Here is an 18,851-nt window from a genome sequence, read left to right as displayed (position 1 = left end):
GGAAAAAGATATTTGCTTTTACAAATAAACTTTAGGTTTGCTGATAAGTGGAATTGGATATTGAAAGATGAAAGAAACAAAGGGGAAGAAAATCCCCTAAATTCCATAAGAATTAAAAATTAAAAGGGAGGGTTACAGCTGGTTTGTAAAGACAAATCTGCCATTCCTCTCAAATGCAAGAGGGTCTGATCATGGTGATGGTGATGATGATGATGATGATGACCATGGGTATGAGGTGAGGAGCAGGTTGGTCTCACCTCAGTGGAGCCTCATGAGATATTTGGGGTTCTTGGCATCAGGCAGGATTGGAGGATCCTGCTGGAGCCTCCAGGCTTGGAAAACATGAGGCACCTCTTGGTGGAAACATTTTTGTTTCAGATTAATCCCCACAAATGAGGAAATACCAGAAATTACCCATTTCTTGCTATTATTTTAGCCAGCCTGCCAGGTATGGGGCATCCTCAGAGCTGCATTTTCCACACCAGCATAATTTGTTTCATTTTTTCACATACAGAGATGTCCTGAGTGCAGAAATTCTGGTGCAACCGTGACATCAGATGGCTGGAGGTGACATTAGGATGCCATGCAGAACACGACAACACCAGAATTCACCAGCACCACATCCCACCTGACACAACAACAACAAACTCATTTTTTGTAGAATTATCCTCAGCTTTAAAAACAAAACATAAAATATGGGCCACAGCAGCAGAATAATCTCAAAACAGGATGTGCCTAAATTTTCCATCAAAGATCAGCTGCTTTTTAATTAGTCACCAGAGGGACAGAGAAGAAAGTTGCTAATTGTGAAAACATCATAAAAATGCAAACACTGTGGCCCAGTTTTATGATGGCAACACCTTTCTGTGGATGCAAGAGTGAGCCTGGATTGGCTAATGAATGGAAAAATCTTGGGATTTTTCTTGAACAGCTCACCAAGAGGCATCTGCAGTTATAAAATCAACCATTTCCTTTGGAAAAAGAATGGAAATATTTGACAAAAATACCATCAAGATTGGTTGTTTGGGCTCGTTTTGTTTTGTGTTTTTTTAAATCTATCCCAGGAATAATCAAGATGCACAGTTTTTTGAAAGAGAAATCCTAAATCAAGATGGCTTTATTGAAAACTTTGGTACTTTCAGCATTTTATGATGCCTGAAATCTTCTTTCCAGCTGCTTTTGTTTGCTGGTTCTGCCTTTTAAAAGGATTCTGTGATTCTATGGGTGATTAAGGCAGATAATGAGCTCTACACAAGTTTGTGCTTTGGGAAATGAGAAAAGGAGCAGGGAAGGTGCCTGAGGCATTTCAGACCAACGATTTAAGCTGGTTTCTCATTTAGATTTCTTGAATTTTGCAAATCCAGGCTGACCTCTCTCAGGCTTGACTTTTCAGAAATGCTCTTGGAAAATGAAGGTGCTGAGGACTCCTTTAAACAAATTAAAATTATGTCTTGTTGGGCACAAAATTCAAATTGTAATTCCCCATTATTTACCAGCCTGAAGGAATTGATAATTTAATGTTTTCCTGATGAAGTATTTGAAACTATTGTGCACTTTTGTGCACTCCCTGTTGTGTCCTTCAAGGCCAACTCTGTTACACACCAGAGTCTGTGCAAAGCTGCAAAATCACGTTTTCCATCCCAGAAAAAAAAAAAAAGAAATGTTTTCTACAGATAAAACCATTTATTTTCATTATGGCTCTCGAACTTTTCCTTCTATAATACAATATAATGTATTTATTCTAAAAAAAACACAACCAAACCAAAAAATTCAAAACAAAATCCATCCCGAACAGGAAACTCTAAACATTTTGTTCTGAAATAGTCAAAACAGAATATTTTGACATTGTCAGAATTTTTCCCCTCAGGTTCTCTTCCAAAACAAAATTCCAGAGGAAAAAAAAAAATCCCAACATTAAATTATATTTAACTTCCACCTCAGCCTTGCAGATTCCAACAGAATAGTGGATTTTTTTTGCAGGAACTTTTGCAGTCAGCACTTCCACAAAACCATGCAGAACAAATGACCAGGTATTTTAGTTTGATGGGTGCTTTTATGGCTTTGTATGTAAATAAGTTGGATAGTAATTAATCAGATTAGAAACCTTGCTAAAGTCAGCTTGCATTTTAATTCAGCTCCTGCTGAAGCAGGAAAATAGATGCAGTGGGTGATCAGATTAATATTAATGAGCATAATTAATTCTCTGCTCCAAGGATGGCATCCTGGTAATGGTAATATCCTTGTTAACCAAGGAAGGTCATGGAACTGATTTACACCTGTGTGGGGATGCAATGGAATTTACAGAAAATTAGTTAAATGCTGATGTTGAATTTCAGCATGAAAATGTCCAAATGCTGATGTTGAATTCCAAAATGAAAATGTCCAAAAAATAAAATATTATTATTTTTTCCTCAGCGAGGAGTGATCCTTGAGGCGCTGGTCAGCACCTGAAGGTGGCCCTGGAAGGACCTGCAAAATCTGCAAAGCTTTTCCAGGAATGGCTCCATGAGCCGCCTCCTATTATTGCATTTGGGTTGGAAACGGAGCTTTGCCAGAGGCAGGCCGACAACATTGCACAGAATTCCACCCAATGAGTGGCAGGCTATAAGAAAAACAATATTGATGTATTTTTCCCCTGATTTGGGGCTTCTTTTGTCCACAGAGTGTTTTTTGTCTCACAATGACGTCAAAGCAGAAATTCTCTTGCAAAATGACAACTGGAAAATAACCCTGAGAAGATATTGGATTTCCTACCTAGTAATTAACTAACTCGGCCTTAATGGAACCTATTATATATTTCACCAAGCCTACAGAAGATTAGTAAAACAAAAGTATTATTTTCCTTTGTATTGATTGCAGTGCTCGAGGCAGAGGCAGCTCAAGACTTCACAAGGAAGCGTTTTGTGCTCCTAAAGTATCCCTAAGCTCCATCATCATCCTCACGGGAGGTGACAAGGACCACACGTGTGTCACACACAGGGGATGCCCCAGGGTGGGGACAATGGTGGTGACGCAGTTTGGTGACAGGGATTTCATCCTTCTCAACAGCAATTTACGTTTTTCTAGGAGAAATATTTTCCCAGCTCTGCCCATTGCCTGTGGACAGACCCTCGGCTGTTTTTCCCATTTTGTGCTTCCCAAAATCAGGCAAAGGGAACAGCGCTCCCAGCAGTGTCCAGCGGGAGTTGGGACCTGCTGCATGCCAGGATTCCAAAGGGGATGCTGAGGCAGGGATGCCATGGGAAGGTACCCACCTTTGGGACAGGGTGACCCAAAGAGATGCTCTCCCACAGTTCTTTGTACTTTTATGTTGACAACACCAGTTATTATGCTAATAACCCCAGGTACAGAATCTCTTTTCTCCTCCCCAGTTCTGGAAGGTTCCCCGTTGGTCTCCATTCCCTACCTTTAGGGTCTGTAGGACCTGGACAGGATTATTTGCAGACACTTTTCTGCTGATAGCTGCTCCCCTGGATCCCAGCTGGTTGTTACCCTGTAACCCCACCTCTGTTGCCTTTACCCATTGGCCTCAGACCCGATGTTCCACCTCCCTTGTCCCATATAACCCCATATAACCCTCCTGTGTTACTGGCTCTTTGTTCCTGGACCCTTCAGTGTGTAGGGGCAATAAACTACAGCTGGAACTCAATCTCAAGAACCATTCCTGCTCTTTTTTCCATCAACCTGCATTCACCACCAGCAGCGTGGGGTGGTACCAGTTTTGGTTTCTCTGGGTCTGGATTGAAGGCATTTGAGACAGTAATTCATGTTAGAACTCAGGTGTTTATTATTTCTTATCAGTAAAACTGTGAGTTCGGCAGCTTTTCATTAGAAGGCACAAAATGGCCAACAATCTCTTGGTACAAGGTCTTTTAGGACTGAACTGTCCAATTAAGAGCTGGGACCTAGATTATTTTCCCTTTTAACCCAATAACTGATCCCACAGAGCTGCAATGGGGACTTTCCCACCCAATTACAAAATGCCACCCAAACCCGTGGAGAAGAAGGAAGAAGCAGCATGAAGAAGAAGCCCAGGGTGACACCCTGTGCCCTCCATCTTGCTTCCATCCACAGCACACTAAAAATCCCAAAACCTCAATTTCTCACCAAGTGATACACCCACACTGCTCTCTATAATCTATTCCACACTTTTGTGGATTCTGGTCTATTCTGGAGTTTAGGAAACTTTCTCCATGGATGAGGGTCAAAGTCAGAGCTCCCCTGGGGATCAGGGCACCCAGAGCAGACACAGAAATATTCCCTGCGGTGCCCTGGGTTTCCACAGCAGCAGGAGCATCAGGTGCACCCTGAGCTATCCAGATTCAAACCTGTTCCTTTCCAGCCAACCTGGCAGAGGTGCACTCAGATTTCAAGGGAGAGGAAGTTTAAAGTGTTTCCTCATCCAATGCGGTGCTTTCTCTTTAGCAGGCAGGCTCTTCTCCTTCTCTACAATAATTTTCCACAATGTGGAATCAAACTTTATCTTCCATTCTTCTCCTCCATTCTAATAGTAGCAAGGAGAGTTGGGATTGTAGCTTCCCAAGTGATTCATTCACTAAACGCTGTTGATTGGGACTTCACACCAAAGGTAGGCAGCAATTTGGCTTTTTTTTTTTGTCAGAGATAACAGTTCTTTTGCATGGGGATGAACTCATTATGGGCTGCAGGATTGGGACACGATTATTTGCAGACACTTTTCTGCTGATAGCAATGAGAAGATGAGGCAAAGTAATGGGTTGGGGCAGAACTCATTAAATGTGGAGTCAGAACAATGGGCTCTCCCAGCCTTTAACTCCTTAGATTCATCTGGATCTTTCCATCTCCACATCCTCCAGCCACTGGAGACTGAAACAACAATGGGCTGAGGGCGGCAAGAAAAGCCAGGCAATTATTTCAGTTCGTTAGGAATTTAATGAAATTCTCCCCGTCAGAGGCAGATAACAGCACCAGGAGTGAATTGGGTCTCTGAGGCTCTGACGTGGGAGCCCAAAATGGGAGAGGATCAGTGAGTAACTGCTCCCCTCTGGGGCTGGCACTGGCTTCAGGAGGAGCCCTAAATTCAAACACTGACACTCCTTGAAGGGTTTATCAGCATCTACCTACAGGTGCTTGGGGTGCCCACAATTCAGCCCCTAAACACAGATTTAGGCAATTGTCTGGGCCTTACATTCAGCTGGTGCAGGTTCTTTTCATGTCTCCTGGATTGCTTTACAGGTCTGTTTTTTCCTATTGGCCCTGCAAGTGCAAAAAGGCTGCTGCAATAGCCAATTCTTTCTATTCTGAAATTTAACTTATCAGCTTTGTCTCATTACTACCCATCACTTCTTATAGGGCCTTTATTCAGAAGATGAAAGTAGAAGGGTGTGGGAAGGGAGGGCAAAGAAAGGGAAAAAACCTTTTCTAGGAAAAAAAAGAGCAAATAATAAAATTCACAATTTCGCTGGTTCAGGATTCTCTCAATTTTCCATCTACTTGTTGAAATTCAACCTGAATCCCAGCACTCACACCCAGGCAGGGACCTCAAAGAGGACACACTTGGAGGTGTCTGAGGGATGGCTTTGACCTGGGAATGATGCCCAGGTGTCACTCTGGGATCAGGGACAGGCTGGGCTGATGCTGCCCCAAAACCCCACAGCGCCAGCTGCAGGCTGCCCACACAGCTCAGCAAAGAGGGGGATTTTTCCTCTCTCTGTCGTTTCTTGCAGGTGAATTCCTCAGCCATCTGCAGAGAATTTTCCCTTCATGGCCAGGAGCACATGGCCCAGGGCTTGGTGGGGTGTGGGTTTAACTCCCCCCTTCCTCCCCCAGGCTGAACAAAAACCTTTGATTGAGAGATCAGCTCTGGGCTTTGCAAGAAAAGCAATTTTGGGGTGTGTGTGTGTGAGTGTGTGTGTGTGTGAGTGTGTGTGTGTGTGTGTTTCTCTTTTCTTTCCATCATACTAATGAAATTTGCAGACACGGAGAGGAAACTGAGAGTTATTTATAGGAGCGAGAGGAATGTGAGGCCTAATTGTGCTTAGTCTATTGCTCAGTCTGTGATCTGTTTGCTATTACCCTGCCCAGTCCTGCTCACAGGTCCTGGGGGGGTTAAGGGGAACACAGACATCTGATGAAGGGAAAGTATCAGGTGGAAATGTTTGCAAGTGAGACAAGGAGGCAGAGGAATTTTTAGGGTTAATTAAGTTGGGAAATTAGGGTTTGTTAAAATTGGATTTTTTTATAGCTCCTGTTTCCCAGTTTCAAGGTTTCTGCGTCCCTGTCCATGATGTGCTGGGGGTGATGCACAGGGTGAGGGTTTAGGAGCTGAGGCTTTACCCTCCCCTCACAATCATCATCCCAGCTCTGAAGGGCTGGGGATAAAGGCTGAAATGTTCTGTAGGAACAGAGCTGGTGAATCCTTGCACTTTTCCACGTTGTTTTACACAGAAACCTCTCCAGCAGCCCTGCTGCATCCCTCCACTGCATCAGGAGCCCCTCTGCTGCCCACAGACCCCTCTGTGTGCCCTTCGCTGTCCCACATGTGAGAAATGATCCTCACTTCTAAAAATTTAAAAGGTTTATTAAAACCTTATCAAAAATACAACACAAGGCTGAATAGAGAAAATATTGTGGCACTGGGAGCAAAAGGATTTTTTCCCACCAAAGGAAAAAAAAAAATCCAAAGGGTTTTTTTGTGCTCATCCACACAATGGAGGCTTCACCTTTTAACCCTTTATCCCCTCCCAAAATTTTTTCAATTGACTCCTTCTTCACTGTCCAGTGGTGGAGATCAATTTGATTGGAGGTGTTGCCCTCCCAAATGTCCCAAACCCCATAATAACAACACAAGGTGGGGTGAAACATAACTATAAATCCATAAAACTTCTCTTAATAAATACATAACATTTGCCTTTTAATTGTGAGAGTCAAGCCTGGCATCACTCATCTGTCACACAAATGGGGCCAGGGGCACAGGGACCCCTCTGTGGGGCAGCCCCAGGGTAAAGCTGAGCCTAGAGCTGGGCTGAGCCTGGGTTAAGCTAAGCCTCACAAAAAAAAAGAGGAAAAGTCAGATGTGCAACCTGATACAGCTGCCAACATCTGCCAGGCAGGAGTGGAGCACTCCAGAGCTCAGGGCTGAGCTGCTTTCTGCTGCTTATCACCATCCCCTCGTGCTGGAATATTCCATTCCCACAGGTTTGGAGAGGCTCTGTAGGATCCTGTCACCTCTCCTGGGTCACGGCTCCTCAGCTTTCCAGACAAACACTTTTCCCAGGATGTTTTGCCAGATGCCATGGTGACTCACCCTTGTCACTCCTCTTCGCTGGGACAGCGACACTGAGAGGGAAAAACAAATGGTGTTTACTGCCATGCCCAAAATGGGCTTGGACACCGCCAGCGGGGTTTGGAAAGACAGAAATAGAGGAGTGATTATGGAGCGCATTGCAATTAAGAGACAGCCCTCAGGATCCTCCTCCAGAGCAGGACTGGCTTCATCCCTGCAGGGGATGGGTGAAAAGCTGCTGGAGAGTTGGGAGGGATGCAGGATTCTGCTCCCAGCTGGGCTCACCAGCCAGTCTGCCCCTTCCCTGTGACCGTGATCACAGGGAAGAGATGAGGATCTGACTCCGTGTTTCAGAAGGCTTGGTTTATTATTTTATGATATATATTACATTAAAACTATTCTAAAAGAATAGAAGAAAAGGTTCTCCTGAGAAGGCTGGCTAAGCTAAGAATAGAAAGGAATGAATAACAAAGGTTTGTGGCTCAGGCTGAGTCTGAGCCAGCTGGGCTGATTGGCCATTAATTATAAACATCCAATCAAAGATGCACCTGTTGCATTCCACAGCAGCAGATAATCAATGTTTACATTTTGTTCCTGAGGCCTCTCAGCTTCTCAGGAGGAAAAATCATAAGGAAAGGATTTTCATGAAAAGATGTCTGTGACACTTCCCAAAGGGATTCAGGGACAATCAGCAGCAGCAAACCCAAGGCAGGGATGAAGAGCTGCAAGATTTTTTCTCTTTTTCTCTCCAGCCTGCCCAGCACACACCCAGGGCTGGGACCATCCCCTGCCGTGTTCCCTGCAAGCAAATGCAGAACAAGAACAAAAAAGGCTCAAGATATTCAGTGGCAGGTGACATTTTGGGCTGAGTTGCTGAGAGATGTCTCCTCAGCATCTCCATGGGAATGATCCTTCAGTTTGCTGGCATTTCCCTTCAGGCCCTGCTCCTAACTCTCAAATAAGTTGATTCTATTCAGTAGCAGAATGAAGAATTATCCTGGTTACCACATTTCTGCTAGGCCACCAAGGAAACAGCGTTTTAGGGTGTGTGACATTTGGGGTTTTTGTGGGATAAACAGGAGGAAATGCCAGGCAGGTGATCTGCAGCCAGGCCCTCCACTGAGAGTCAAACCTGGGATGCCAGTTGGCCTCTGGCCAGCGATTTGGCCACTGACCAACTGGCTGACACTCCTGCCTTCCTTGCTTCCCTCCTGGAGCCCACGGGAGGGGGTTTCACAGCAGCAAGGAGTTTATTCCTGGGGCACACAGCAGGAACTGGAGGGGGATTGCGGCAGGGAGCTCTCCTCCCGTTCCAGCGCCAGGAACCCGCTGGGTGCCAGCTGGGTGTCAGCCCTCCCAACGTGCGGCCAGTTGGCAGCTGCTGCGCTTTTGTCCCTCTCAGGGCTGGCAGGGGGACGTGGGCAAGTGTGGGAATGGGGATCCCAGCAGCCCGTCCCTCAGCAGGGCGAGCTGCAGGCCCAGCTGTCGCAGACATCTTTTGTGAAAAATATTTTCTTTAGGGTTTTTCCTGCTGAAGCTGAGAAGTTTCAGCCACAAATGTAAACAATGATTGTCTGCTGCTGTGGAATGCAACAGGTCCACCTGTGATTGGCCCCTCTTGGATGTTTATAATTAATGGCCAATCAAGACGGAGCTATCTCGGACAGAGTCAGAGAGAGCTGCCTTTTGTTATCATTCTTTTCTGTTCTATTCTTAGCTTAGCCAGCCTTCTGAGGAAACCTTTTCCTTCTATTTCTTTTCAGTATAGTTATATATATACATTATATATATATAATAAAATAATATATATCATAAAATAATAAACATATATATCTCATAAAATATATATTTTTATTATATATATATTTTATGATATATATATCATAAAATGATAAATATTTATATATATATCATAAAATAATAAATCATATATATATATCATAAAATAATAAATCAAGCCTTCTGAACATGGAGTCAACATTCTCATCTCTCCTTTTACCCGAAAACCCCTGTGACCACGGTCACACCAGCAGTGAGGGGATGCTGCAGGCAGGACACGGCTGGGGCAGGCTGAGGACCAGCCCAGGGTTCAAAAGGGAATCACTGCAGCAACATCTCTGCCTTGGGGGAAACAGCATCACAGCACCTTCAGTTGGATTTCAGCTGCACATGTCAGAAAAAAGGCAAGGCTGAAATCAGAAATTCAGCTTGGGCAATCTGCTCTGTACCGTGCGCTGAATTGGCCCAGGGAGATGCAACAGTTGGTATCAGATAAATAAAACAGTTTGTTTTATTTATCTTCTTTTGGGGTGTTTTTCTTTTTTTTGGTAATCAATTATAAATCAAATTCTTTTATCTGTCTTCTGCTGGTAACAAAGGCTCAGCAGTGCCAGGTTGGTGTGCTTGTGTCATTATTTGAGCATGTGATGTCAAAGAGTGTCACTGGCTGCCTGAAATCCCAGGCCAGCTTTTGGCTGCTCACAGCTACAAACAGGCAGGCTTTGAACTTCTGCTTGCTGGCTTTCCCAGCATCCTTCCTATTAATTAGCCCTCAGGAATTAATAATTCAAAAGTCTTTCCTCCTGCTGCAGCCTTCTGACACCAGCGAGCGTGGCTGTGCTGTTGCAGATAATAACAATGGTGAAATATTCACAATTTAATATCTTTGTTCTCTCTCAGCAGAGAGGCAGAGCTATCCCAGGCTCCCAGTTTGCTTTAAAACTCCTCCTGCTTTGAGTGCCTGAGCTCAAATGTGGCTTGTGAGGTTTGTCCCCATTGTGGCAGGGCCACCACACAGAGGACAAACCAATTCCCTCTCATTCCCAACCACTGCTGGAAGTCTGCAGGAAAAATGGGAATTAGGATAAATGCAGGATTGGGTTTGCATTTGCTTTCTGTTCACTCTGTATGGCCACACTCACACCAAAAGACTGGGAATGCTCTGTCATGGCTCCATTGCTCCCATGGACACTGGGAATGCTCTGTTCTGGCATGTGAAGAAATGCACAGGCTGTTCCCAGAACTTCCACGAAAACAGCAACAACAGCAAAAAATGACATAGCAAACACAAAGCAAAGGTCAGAGGGTGCAGCTGAGAGGCTTTGCTGTCCCTAAATCTACTCAGGAAGAGTTTCATGGCAAACTCCCCCCAGTGCTTTAGGTCCTGCCTCGTCTCCTTTGGCTGCCCGGTGAGAAATGTTAATTTTCCCTGTGTTATTCTGTCCGCAGCTATGAATATTCACAATATATTGACAACATGGAAAGAAAAAAGAATTTGTTTAGCTAGAAAGTACCAAAATAAAAAGTGTCTCTTTGTTTAGGATGAGACACCTAAACTGCAATCAACAACTTCTCTTGAGTCAGAAACCATGAATCACCCTCTGAAATCAGATCACATTCAGGACTAGCTTCTCATGGTATTGCTGAGGAATTTCAGATGTTTCCATTGGGAATAGAGTTATTTCTTTAATCACCCCAAGGTTAGTTTATTTAGTCCTATTTTTTGTCTTGTATGATGAAGGTTGCCCAAAGGTAAGGAATGCTGAGATCTAAAAGTGGAGTGGAAAAAAAAAAAAACTGGGAGATCAGGACAATATTTAGAGACCAAAGTGAAGTGGAGACACAAATTGGACTATTTTATCCTGGCAGAAAGTTCACAAAAGCTTATGACCATCTTGCTAAATACTGCACAAAAATAGATCAAGTCACTGATAGGAGCTTTCTGCAGCCAGCTGTACACGAAGCAACAGGGAAATGGATTGAACGTGGGTTTAATGAGTTTTTTTCTGTTATCAGGGAGAATTATAAGTGTCAGGAGGGCTGGGATGGATGTCAGAAAAGGTTCTTCCCCCAGAGGGTGCTGGGCACTGCCCGAGGCTGCTGGAGCTGCAGGAGTGTTTGGGGTGGGATGTTTTGGTGTCTGTGCAGGGCCAGGAGCTGGATCAATGATCCTGAGGGTCCTGCCAGCTCGGGATACCCCACCATTCTCCATCTCTGTCATTTCTGTGCCACCTCTTTGCTGTAGGACACACCGCAAGCACCCAGCTCCTCCTGTGCTCACACCAGAGGCTGTGCCAGCTCCCAGCCCACCCAGAGCCATTCCAGAGCCCCCTGGATCATCCCTGCTCTGCCCAGGGCTGCCAGGAGCATCCAGAGGCTGATTCACCCCATCAGGGTGTGAATCACCCTCTGAGACAGCCAGCTCCCACCACCAACCACTCCAGAGCCTTTGCAATGTGTTTTAAATAGATATTTAACTTTAAATTGATAAACTTGGGTGAAATCAGCCCCATCCAGGGGGGATTTTCCATCCCAGGTGCATTAAGCATCTCCCATCACTGATTTCTTTGGGAATATCCTTTGTATGTTTAGGCAAAATCTTCCCTGCTGCTTGGATGATGGTGGGAGTTTTCTCAAGTGTGATTTTTTGGGTTAAATCAAGCATTTGGCCAATCTCACTGAATCAGCAGCTCTGAGTGACAGCAGAAAGCGGAGCTCCAAGCGCAGGGGTAGAAATTTTGATGCAGAGGGTGAATAATAGATGGAAGTGAAAAGTATCCTGCTATTTTCACCTCCTGCGTTTCAAAGGGAGAGGAGGAGAGGGAGAGGAGGTGCTCACTGAAAATCCTGGGTTAGGTTTTTTAATAACACAGATTTCTCCCCCACTTTTCTCCCCTCCTTTCCCTCCACATAGTGAGAAACTTCCCGAGGTTGCCAATGGCACTAAAACAGCCTGTCCACTTTCAGAATTTCAGTCACCTCTTAAACACTTAGAGGCTGAATTGAGTGAAAACCCGTTTTCAGAAGAGTTTCCAAGGAAGTAGAAAGTTTCCACACCCTGAATCTTGCACTCAAAGAAGTGGAAACTGGCTGGTGGCTGCCAGCAGTCTGAATAGTTGTATCATAGGCTGCTGAATGCTTTATTCTGTCATAAAAGACACGAACATGCTTGGTGCTCCACTAAAACACACAAATACCCTTTGAGAAGTGTAGCTGCACAATATATGACTTGTGAATTCTTCTCTCCTTGCATTTTCTTGGCATAATGTTGCTTTTCAGCTGCCTCGTACCAAATAAATTCTGATGAAATTGCACAGCTTGTGTTTTGCAAAATTCAAGCGTTGCAATCACAGCGAGGAAAAGAGAGAGGAATGTGCCTTGTACTAAAGACACCTGGTTGAGAAAATCTGTAGTCCCAACTGTTTGGGAATGACTAATCAGGGACCACATGCTATGTGAACTTTTACTGATCTTACCTATTTACAGCTTAAAATGTAAAGCCTGGACTCCACAGAGTGCTGCAAAGCAAAATAAATGATCAGCAAGGCTTTGAGCTGAGACCCTGCACTGGAGATCACAGATTTGGAGGCTCAAATTTGAAATAAATTTGGGGCATTTTAGGGGTGCTGAACCTTCCCACTCTGCAGTGAGGAGAGTGAGATTTGTGCCCAACTTTTCCTCTTTCCTTCATGTGGGAGGACCCAACTGGGGAACCAGGAGTGACCATTTGGAGGATTAATTCCCCAGCTGTCCAAGCTGTTCATCTCTGGGTAGATTTTATTATGGATTGGGTCTCTTTTCCCAGCTTGCAGCTCAAAGGGTGTTGAGTAGCAAATGTTGGCAAAAGGACCTTTTTGGCTGGAGGTCCATGGTGAAAGGACACTGGAGAGCTCAGAGATGGATTTGGCTTTCTGCAATTCCCTGAGACCTGACCATACCAAAAGGAACTGTACAATAAAGAAAATTTAGAGTTTAAAAAGCTTTTCCTTGCTGCTGACCCTTTCTACTTTGAGCAAGAAGATTTGCTGCTTACAATATTCCAGTTAATGGCTGCTTTAATGCAAAGGTAAAGGTAATAAAGGAAAAGACAACACTGAATTTTAAAATTCATCCTCATTCAATGCCTCAAATCTATGGAAAAGCTCTGGACTCAGAGGTTGCACTTAGGGTGGGACATTGTGGTCTTCTCACTGTTTGACCCTGCTTGATGATCCTGCATTTATATAATAACATAAGACTACATTTATCAACCCATTCAACCACCTCCTGTCAAGGATTTTATTTAATTTCCAGTTTAGGAAAGAGTAAATAAAAACAAAGCTGTCCAAAGTTTGAGAATGAAGTTACTTAAAGGTGCTGGTTAAAACACTGGAGAGTGTTCCATGGTATTTTGGGATTCCTTTGTGCTCAACGCTGATATTTGCTGCCAAAGCCTTGTTATCATTTTGGTACAGCATGGTAAAGTTGAATTAAATTATTCTAATTAAATGGTTGTTATGTAAAAGCTCTTTGCTTTCCATTGCCTTTCATATTATACAATAGAAAGCAGTTATTATATAAAGGAACCAATCAAAGAAAACAAATCCCATTTCCAGAAAATCCTTCTCCTTCTAAAGTGTGATCAAATTCTAAAAGCTTTCATAATGAGCAAATAAATTTTGTGAACGAGATTTATTTCCCTGCAAAATAACTTATTTTCCATTTCGGTCCAGAAAAAGAAATCATCACCTTTTCCTGTTGATAAATTTTGGGATCAAAATGCCAAGTCATGGGTGGGTTAGGAAAATCTTGTTTGTAATCAAAGGCTTGGCCAACTTCCTACATTTTTTACATTTTAATTATACACTGTATTGGCATCCTGCTATAAAGACATTACTTTGTGGAAACTCCCAACTATTTACATGACTAAGAATTTAATTGAATCAAGAATTTTTGCTCTTTCTTCTGTCTTTTGATTTATTTTTTTTTAATTTTAAAAAAGAGCCATTATTCCCATTCCTTGCTGTGGAAAACATTCCTTTGCTCCTGTTGGATTTTGGTAGCAAACACAAACAAGACTTTTGTCCTCAAGCAGCATTTCAGACTCGTTGTCTGATGTCTCAAGATCTCTGTCTTTCAAGGAAATGTTAATTACTGCTGCTAAATGAGGTTAACAATTCCTATAAACCCCACAAAGGTGCCCAAGATTTCAGGTTTTCCATGGGCTGGAAGGGTTCAGATGTGGTTTGGTACCTCCTTAGGATGGATGGATGGATGGATGGATGGATGGATGGATGGATGGATGGATGGATGGATGGATGATGGATGGTTCCATGGATGGATGGATGGATGATGGATGGATGGATGGATGGATGGATGGATGGATGGATGGATGGTTCCATGGATGGATGGATGGATGGATGGATGGATGGTTCCATGGATGGTTGGATGGAGAGTTCCATGGATGGATGGATGATGGATGGATGGATGGATGGATGGATGGATGGATGGATGGATGGTTCCATGGATGGATGGATGGATGATGGATGGATGGATGGATGGATGGATGGATGGATGGATGGATGGTTCCATGGATGGTTCCATGGATGGATGGATGGATGGATGGATGATGGATGGATGGATGGATGGATGGATGGATGGATGGATGGATGGTTCCATGGATGGATGGATGGATGGTTCCATGGATGGATGGAAGCAGAATTATGATGGAAGCAGAACCTCTGCCCCATCTCATCACACAGACCCAGCAGTGGCTCGAATGAGAAGTATGATCTGCCCAGAATGCATGATCCATGCAATTTAAATCTTAAGAAGTAACAAAAAAATCAAATTGTAAAGTGCTCCAAGCCTCGTGTTTCCAAGCATTCCAAAGGGAGCTGACAACACCAGCTCCTTTGAGCAGGGTGCAGTGAAAATTATATGTCTGCCTAAGAAAAAGAGCTGTGAGTGCTTTTCTCCCCATTAGGAGACAAATTCAATTTCTGGTAATTACAGCTGTGCCTCCCTTTTTCAAGCTGTTTCAATGGGTTCAGCACACTTCTCTTCTCATTAGTGCTGAGAAACTCAAAATGAAAGGTACTGTTGAATTGGAAAATATTATTATTACAGTAAAAGTCACAAGGAATTGGATTTGTACAAAACTATAAAGCAAAACACACTGAGATGATTCATTATGCATCACATGGAGAAAGACGTAATGTTGTTAATATGGGAGAACAGATGTGTCTATGTATTTTAAGTATCTCTTTTTCTTTTCTCTGAAGAAAAGTTGTTTTTTTAATGCAAAAAAAAAAAAAAAAGAAAAGAAAGAAAAAAAAAAAAGAATGAAAGCCAACCTGATCTTGATTACTGGTACTATTGAGACAGTTCACTGGGAAATGAAAGCAGTCACTGCTGTTGCCATTAATCTCATTTTATGTTAGTTTGGCTTTTACTGCAGAAAGTAAAAACTCTTGGGTTTTCTTTCCTCCCCGGTCCCATATGTGAGTTAAAGCAAAGCTGACAAGCAAGTCCTTGACATAACCTCACGCAGGCTGTGGTTAGGAGCTCTGGAGCAGCCACAGCCCAGATGTGATTTCCTCACTTTATTCAAATTAATTGGGCTCAAATTAAAAAGGCAGCGCTTTGTTTTGGTTTGGTTTAAAGAGACAAGGCTGGGGGAAGTCGTCGCCTCGTTATCTCTGGTTTTTCATGGTACAGTTGTTTGGATGTGGGTGTGAAGGAAAGTTCATCCTTTTTCCATTCTGTCAGACCTCGAGCATTTGGTGCAGGGACCCAAAAGCTGAAGAACAATCCCCGGGGATTTCACTGTGGCTGCACTCCCACCTTGCCTTTGGGACCGAGGCCACTTTGTCACTGTCCAGCAGAAAAATCCTCCAACCTGGGGGGCTGAGCTCCCTCCTGCAGACAGGACATGCTTTAATATCCCTTGTTGCACAGAGCAGGGGAAGGCAGATCTATAGAATTTATTTATAGGATTTATAAAATCCTTCTGGATTTTAAAATGATACTTTTATACAATGGAGGTGCTCCTTAGGAATCCCAGAGCACTTGTTTGAAATGCGCAGCATTTTTTCTGTCTGTGTTACACTAGGGACTGCCTTCTCTATTTACTAAGGAGCAGTGTAGCCTCTTTATTTCTGCTTTTGGTATCCAAGTTAAAGATGAAAATTCAATAAGGTAAAGAGAATGCTGAGCAGCAAATGGGTGAAGAAGCCATGTGGGGTGAAGGGATCTGGTTCTAGAAATGGTTTAGGGGAGCAAAAGCAATTGCAGAGTCTGACCTTGCAAAAGAAAAACGCTGGAAAACATAAAACATCCTCTTGGCTTGAGAAACCTCCCATGGCACTGCTTGGTGACCCTCATGATTGCTGTCATTAATTAGGGACTATTTTATAAGCACCCAAAGGCTTCCTAGGTCTGAGCCACTGTCGGAAGTGATGAGTTTTTAATGGCAACCAGCACGCTTGAAAAATTCCCGTATTGTGGAGACAGACACATCCCTGGGGAGCCCAGTGCCTGCCCTCTCCTGGCTCAGATTTTGGGGTTAATTGGGGCAGCAGAGAGCTCTGAGTCCCCACAGCAGGGTGCAGACATCTCTGTGCTTGATGTTTGCTTTCAGAGCCCTGCAAACAGAGCAGGGCAAGATTTAGCTCTTACAAATCACATTAAACCAGGGGACACATTTCATTATTTGGCAGCAAGTTTATCTTCTGTGCTGAAACTGAGCCCGAAACAAGATTCCCGCTCGGGTTTGTTTGCTCGCTGGGAAGTGCAGATAGGAATGGGAGGATGCTGCAAATGAAAAGTCTGTTTAGGCCACATAATCTCCTTCATTAAAGTATCAGCGGTGCTGGATAAGGCTCACTCGGGAACCTATTAATGGAAACACATCTGCTGCGTTCATAATAATAAAAGGCTGGCTGTAAAGTGATTAATTGCTGTTAACAGAAGCAGGTCCAGCTTTGGGAAGGCAAATATGTGGCACATTTGGATGTGCACAGAAGGCTTTGCACAGATGAGCACGGCTCTTGCTAAGCTCAGCTTGCAGCACTGCAAGGACAGCTCAAAGGCTTGGCATGGGTCAGGTCAGGCCAGCTCACCTCTGGCTGAAAATCCCACCTCTCCCAGGCCTTCCCAAGTTAGGAATTAACTGGAAAAGGAGCATCACTGCCTTTTTTCCTCCGCTTCAAATGCATTTTATTAGCAGTGCTTGCATTACGGTGGTCACAAGGGACCGTAATCAAAGTGGGGCCCTCATGGGTTAGACACTGTCCAGGCCCATAATATAAACCAGCTCTTCCTTCTGGGATCTGAAAGGGTTGCAGATAACCAGAGCTTGGGAAGGGAAAACCAGACACAGAGTGGGGAAATGCCACCACCTGCCTGGAGTTTAAGAAGACAACTGAGAGCTCGAGGGTCTGGGGTTTGGATTTCAGGCCCTTCTTTAGGGCTGGGGGATGATGGATGAGATCCTCAGAGCCCTCAGCAGAGCTCCTGGTGCCTGCAGAGGGCTGGGGGAGCCAGGAAACCGGGCAGAAAAGCAATGAGTGCTGTTGGAAAGATGCTGGGAATGCCTGAACGGGGAGCTCAGACCCATTCCCAGCTCGCAGGCACTCTGGAAGCAGGAATGTCATACCCTGTCAGAGGGAGACAAAGCCTGAGCCAGACTGGCAGGAAAATAGGGCTCGTTGCCAGCACATTGATTAGAGCTGAGATGAAGATAAAAAGGCTGGAGATCCAGTGCACAGTCTGGAATTGTGTGGTTCTGGGGAAGATCTAATGTATTCATGCTGTCAGGTCACATACATTAGGCCCAGAAACCTGAGGTTTGCTTTCTTCTTTCCTCCCCCCACCCCCACCTTTTTTTTGGAAGAACTTGGAGCAAATATATTGAATGAGACATTTGCAAGCATGGAGCCCATTAATAACACAAGGCCAGTGCAATGCTGCAGCCTCATTCATGCTGCTCTGGGGAGCCAAGGAAATTAAAATCCTCTCCGTTTCTTTTCTGCACTGGGGAAATCAAAGCCAAGCCCTGAGAAGGGGCTGATTGGAGACAGGTGAAATGTCTGTTTGTTTTTAAAGCCTTACAGCTCTCATTTTTTGATAGTCCCTGGGTTTTCCAAGTGCATTGTGCAGATACCAGAGGAGAGGTGGCTGGAAGAGAGGAAAACCAGTCTGAGGAGCAGCAGAGAAGCAGGAACTTTACAGCTACCAAAGAACAAAAGACTTTCCTGCAAAGGCTCCTTGCTGACAGCTGCTGGAGGTGCCCAGCTTGGGCTTTGTCCCTCTACAGTGTTCCTCCTGAGTTCCTCATGCCACAGACTTGCAAGTCTGTGAGTGTGCACTCTGATTTGTGCTAAAACCACAATAAAACCTTCCAGGAGTCTCAGAGAACAAGGAAACAATAAAGCAGACAACAATTACCCAGTTCTGCACATGATATATTGTGCAGATAACAGGAACTCGTGGATATATGGAGGTTTTATTGCTGGATGTAAGACACATCTTATTTAAGGTGCACAAAGAGCCCTGTCTGTGCACCCACATCCCTCAGCACTGCTCCTGGGCCAAGCAGCCCCAGTAAATCTCCATGCAGATGTCCATTAGCTGAGTATTAAGTGGGCAGGCAGACATCAGAATGACTTTGTCACGAATGTGATGTTCTCATCTAAAGAGATCTAAAGGGCCTTGTTTTATAACTGCTTCCTGCAGGCAGCCTCCCATGATAGCCCAGACTTGCTAACGCTCCTTTTATTGCTGCCATCTGATTGTATAACTCTGCACTGATAGCAGCTCTTCATAT

This window comes from Melospiza georgiana, chromosome 21 (genome assembly GCF_028018845.1).
Source record: "Melospiza georgiana isolate bMelGeo1 chromosome 21, bMelGeo1.pri, whole genome shotgun sequence".
Lineage (NCBI taxonomy): Eukaryota > Metazoa > Chordata > Aves > Passeriformes > Passerellidae > Melospiza > Melospiza georgiana.
This window is presented reverse-complemented; position numbering follows the sequence as displayed.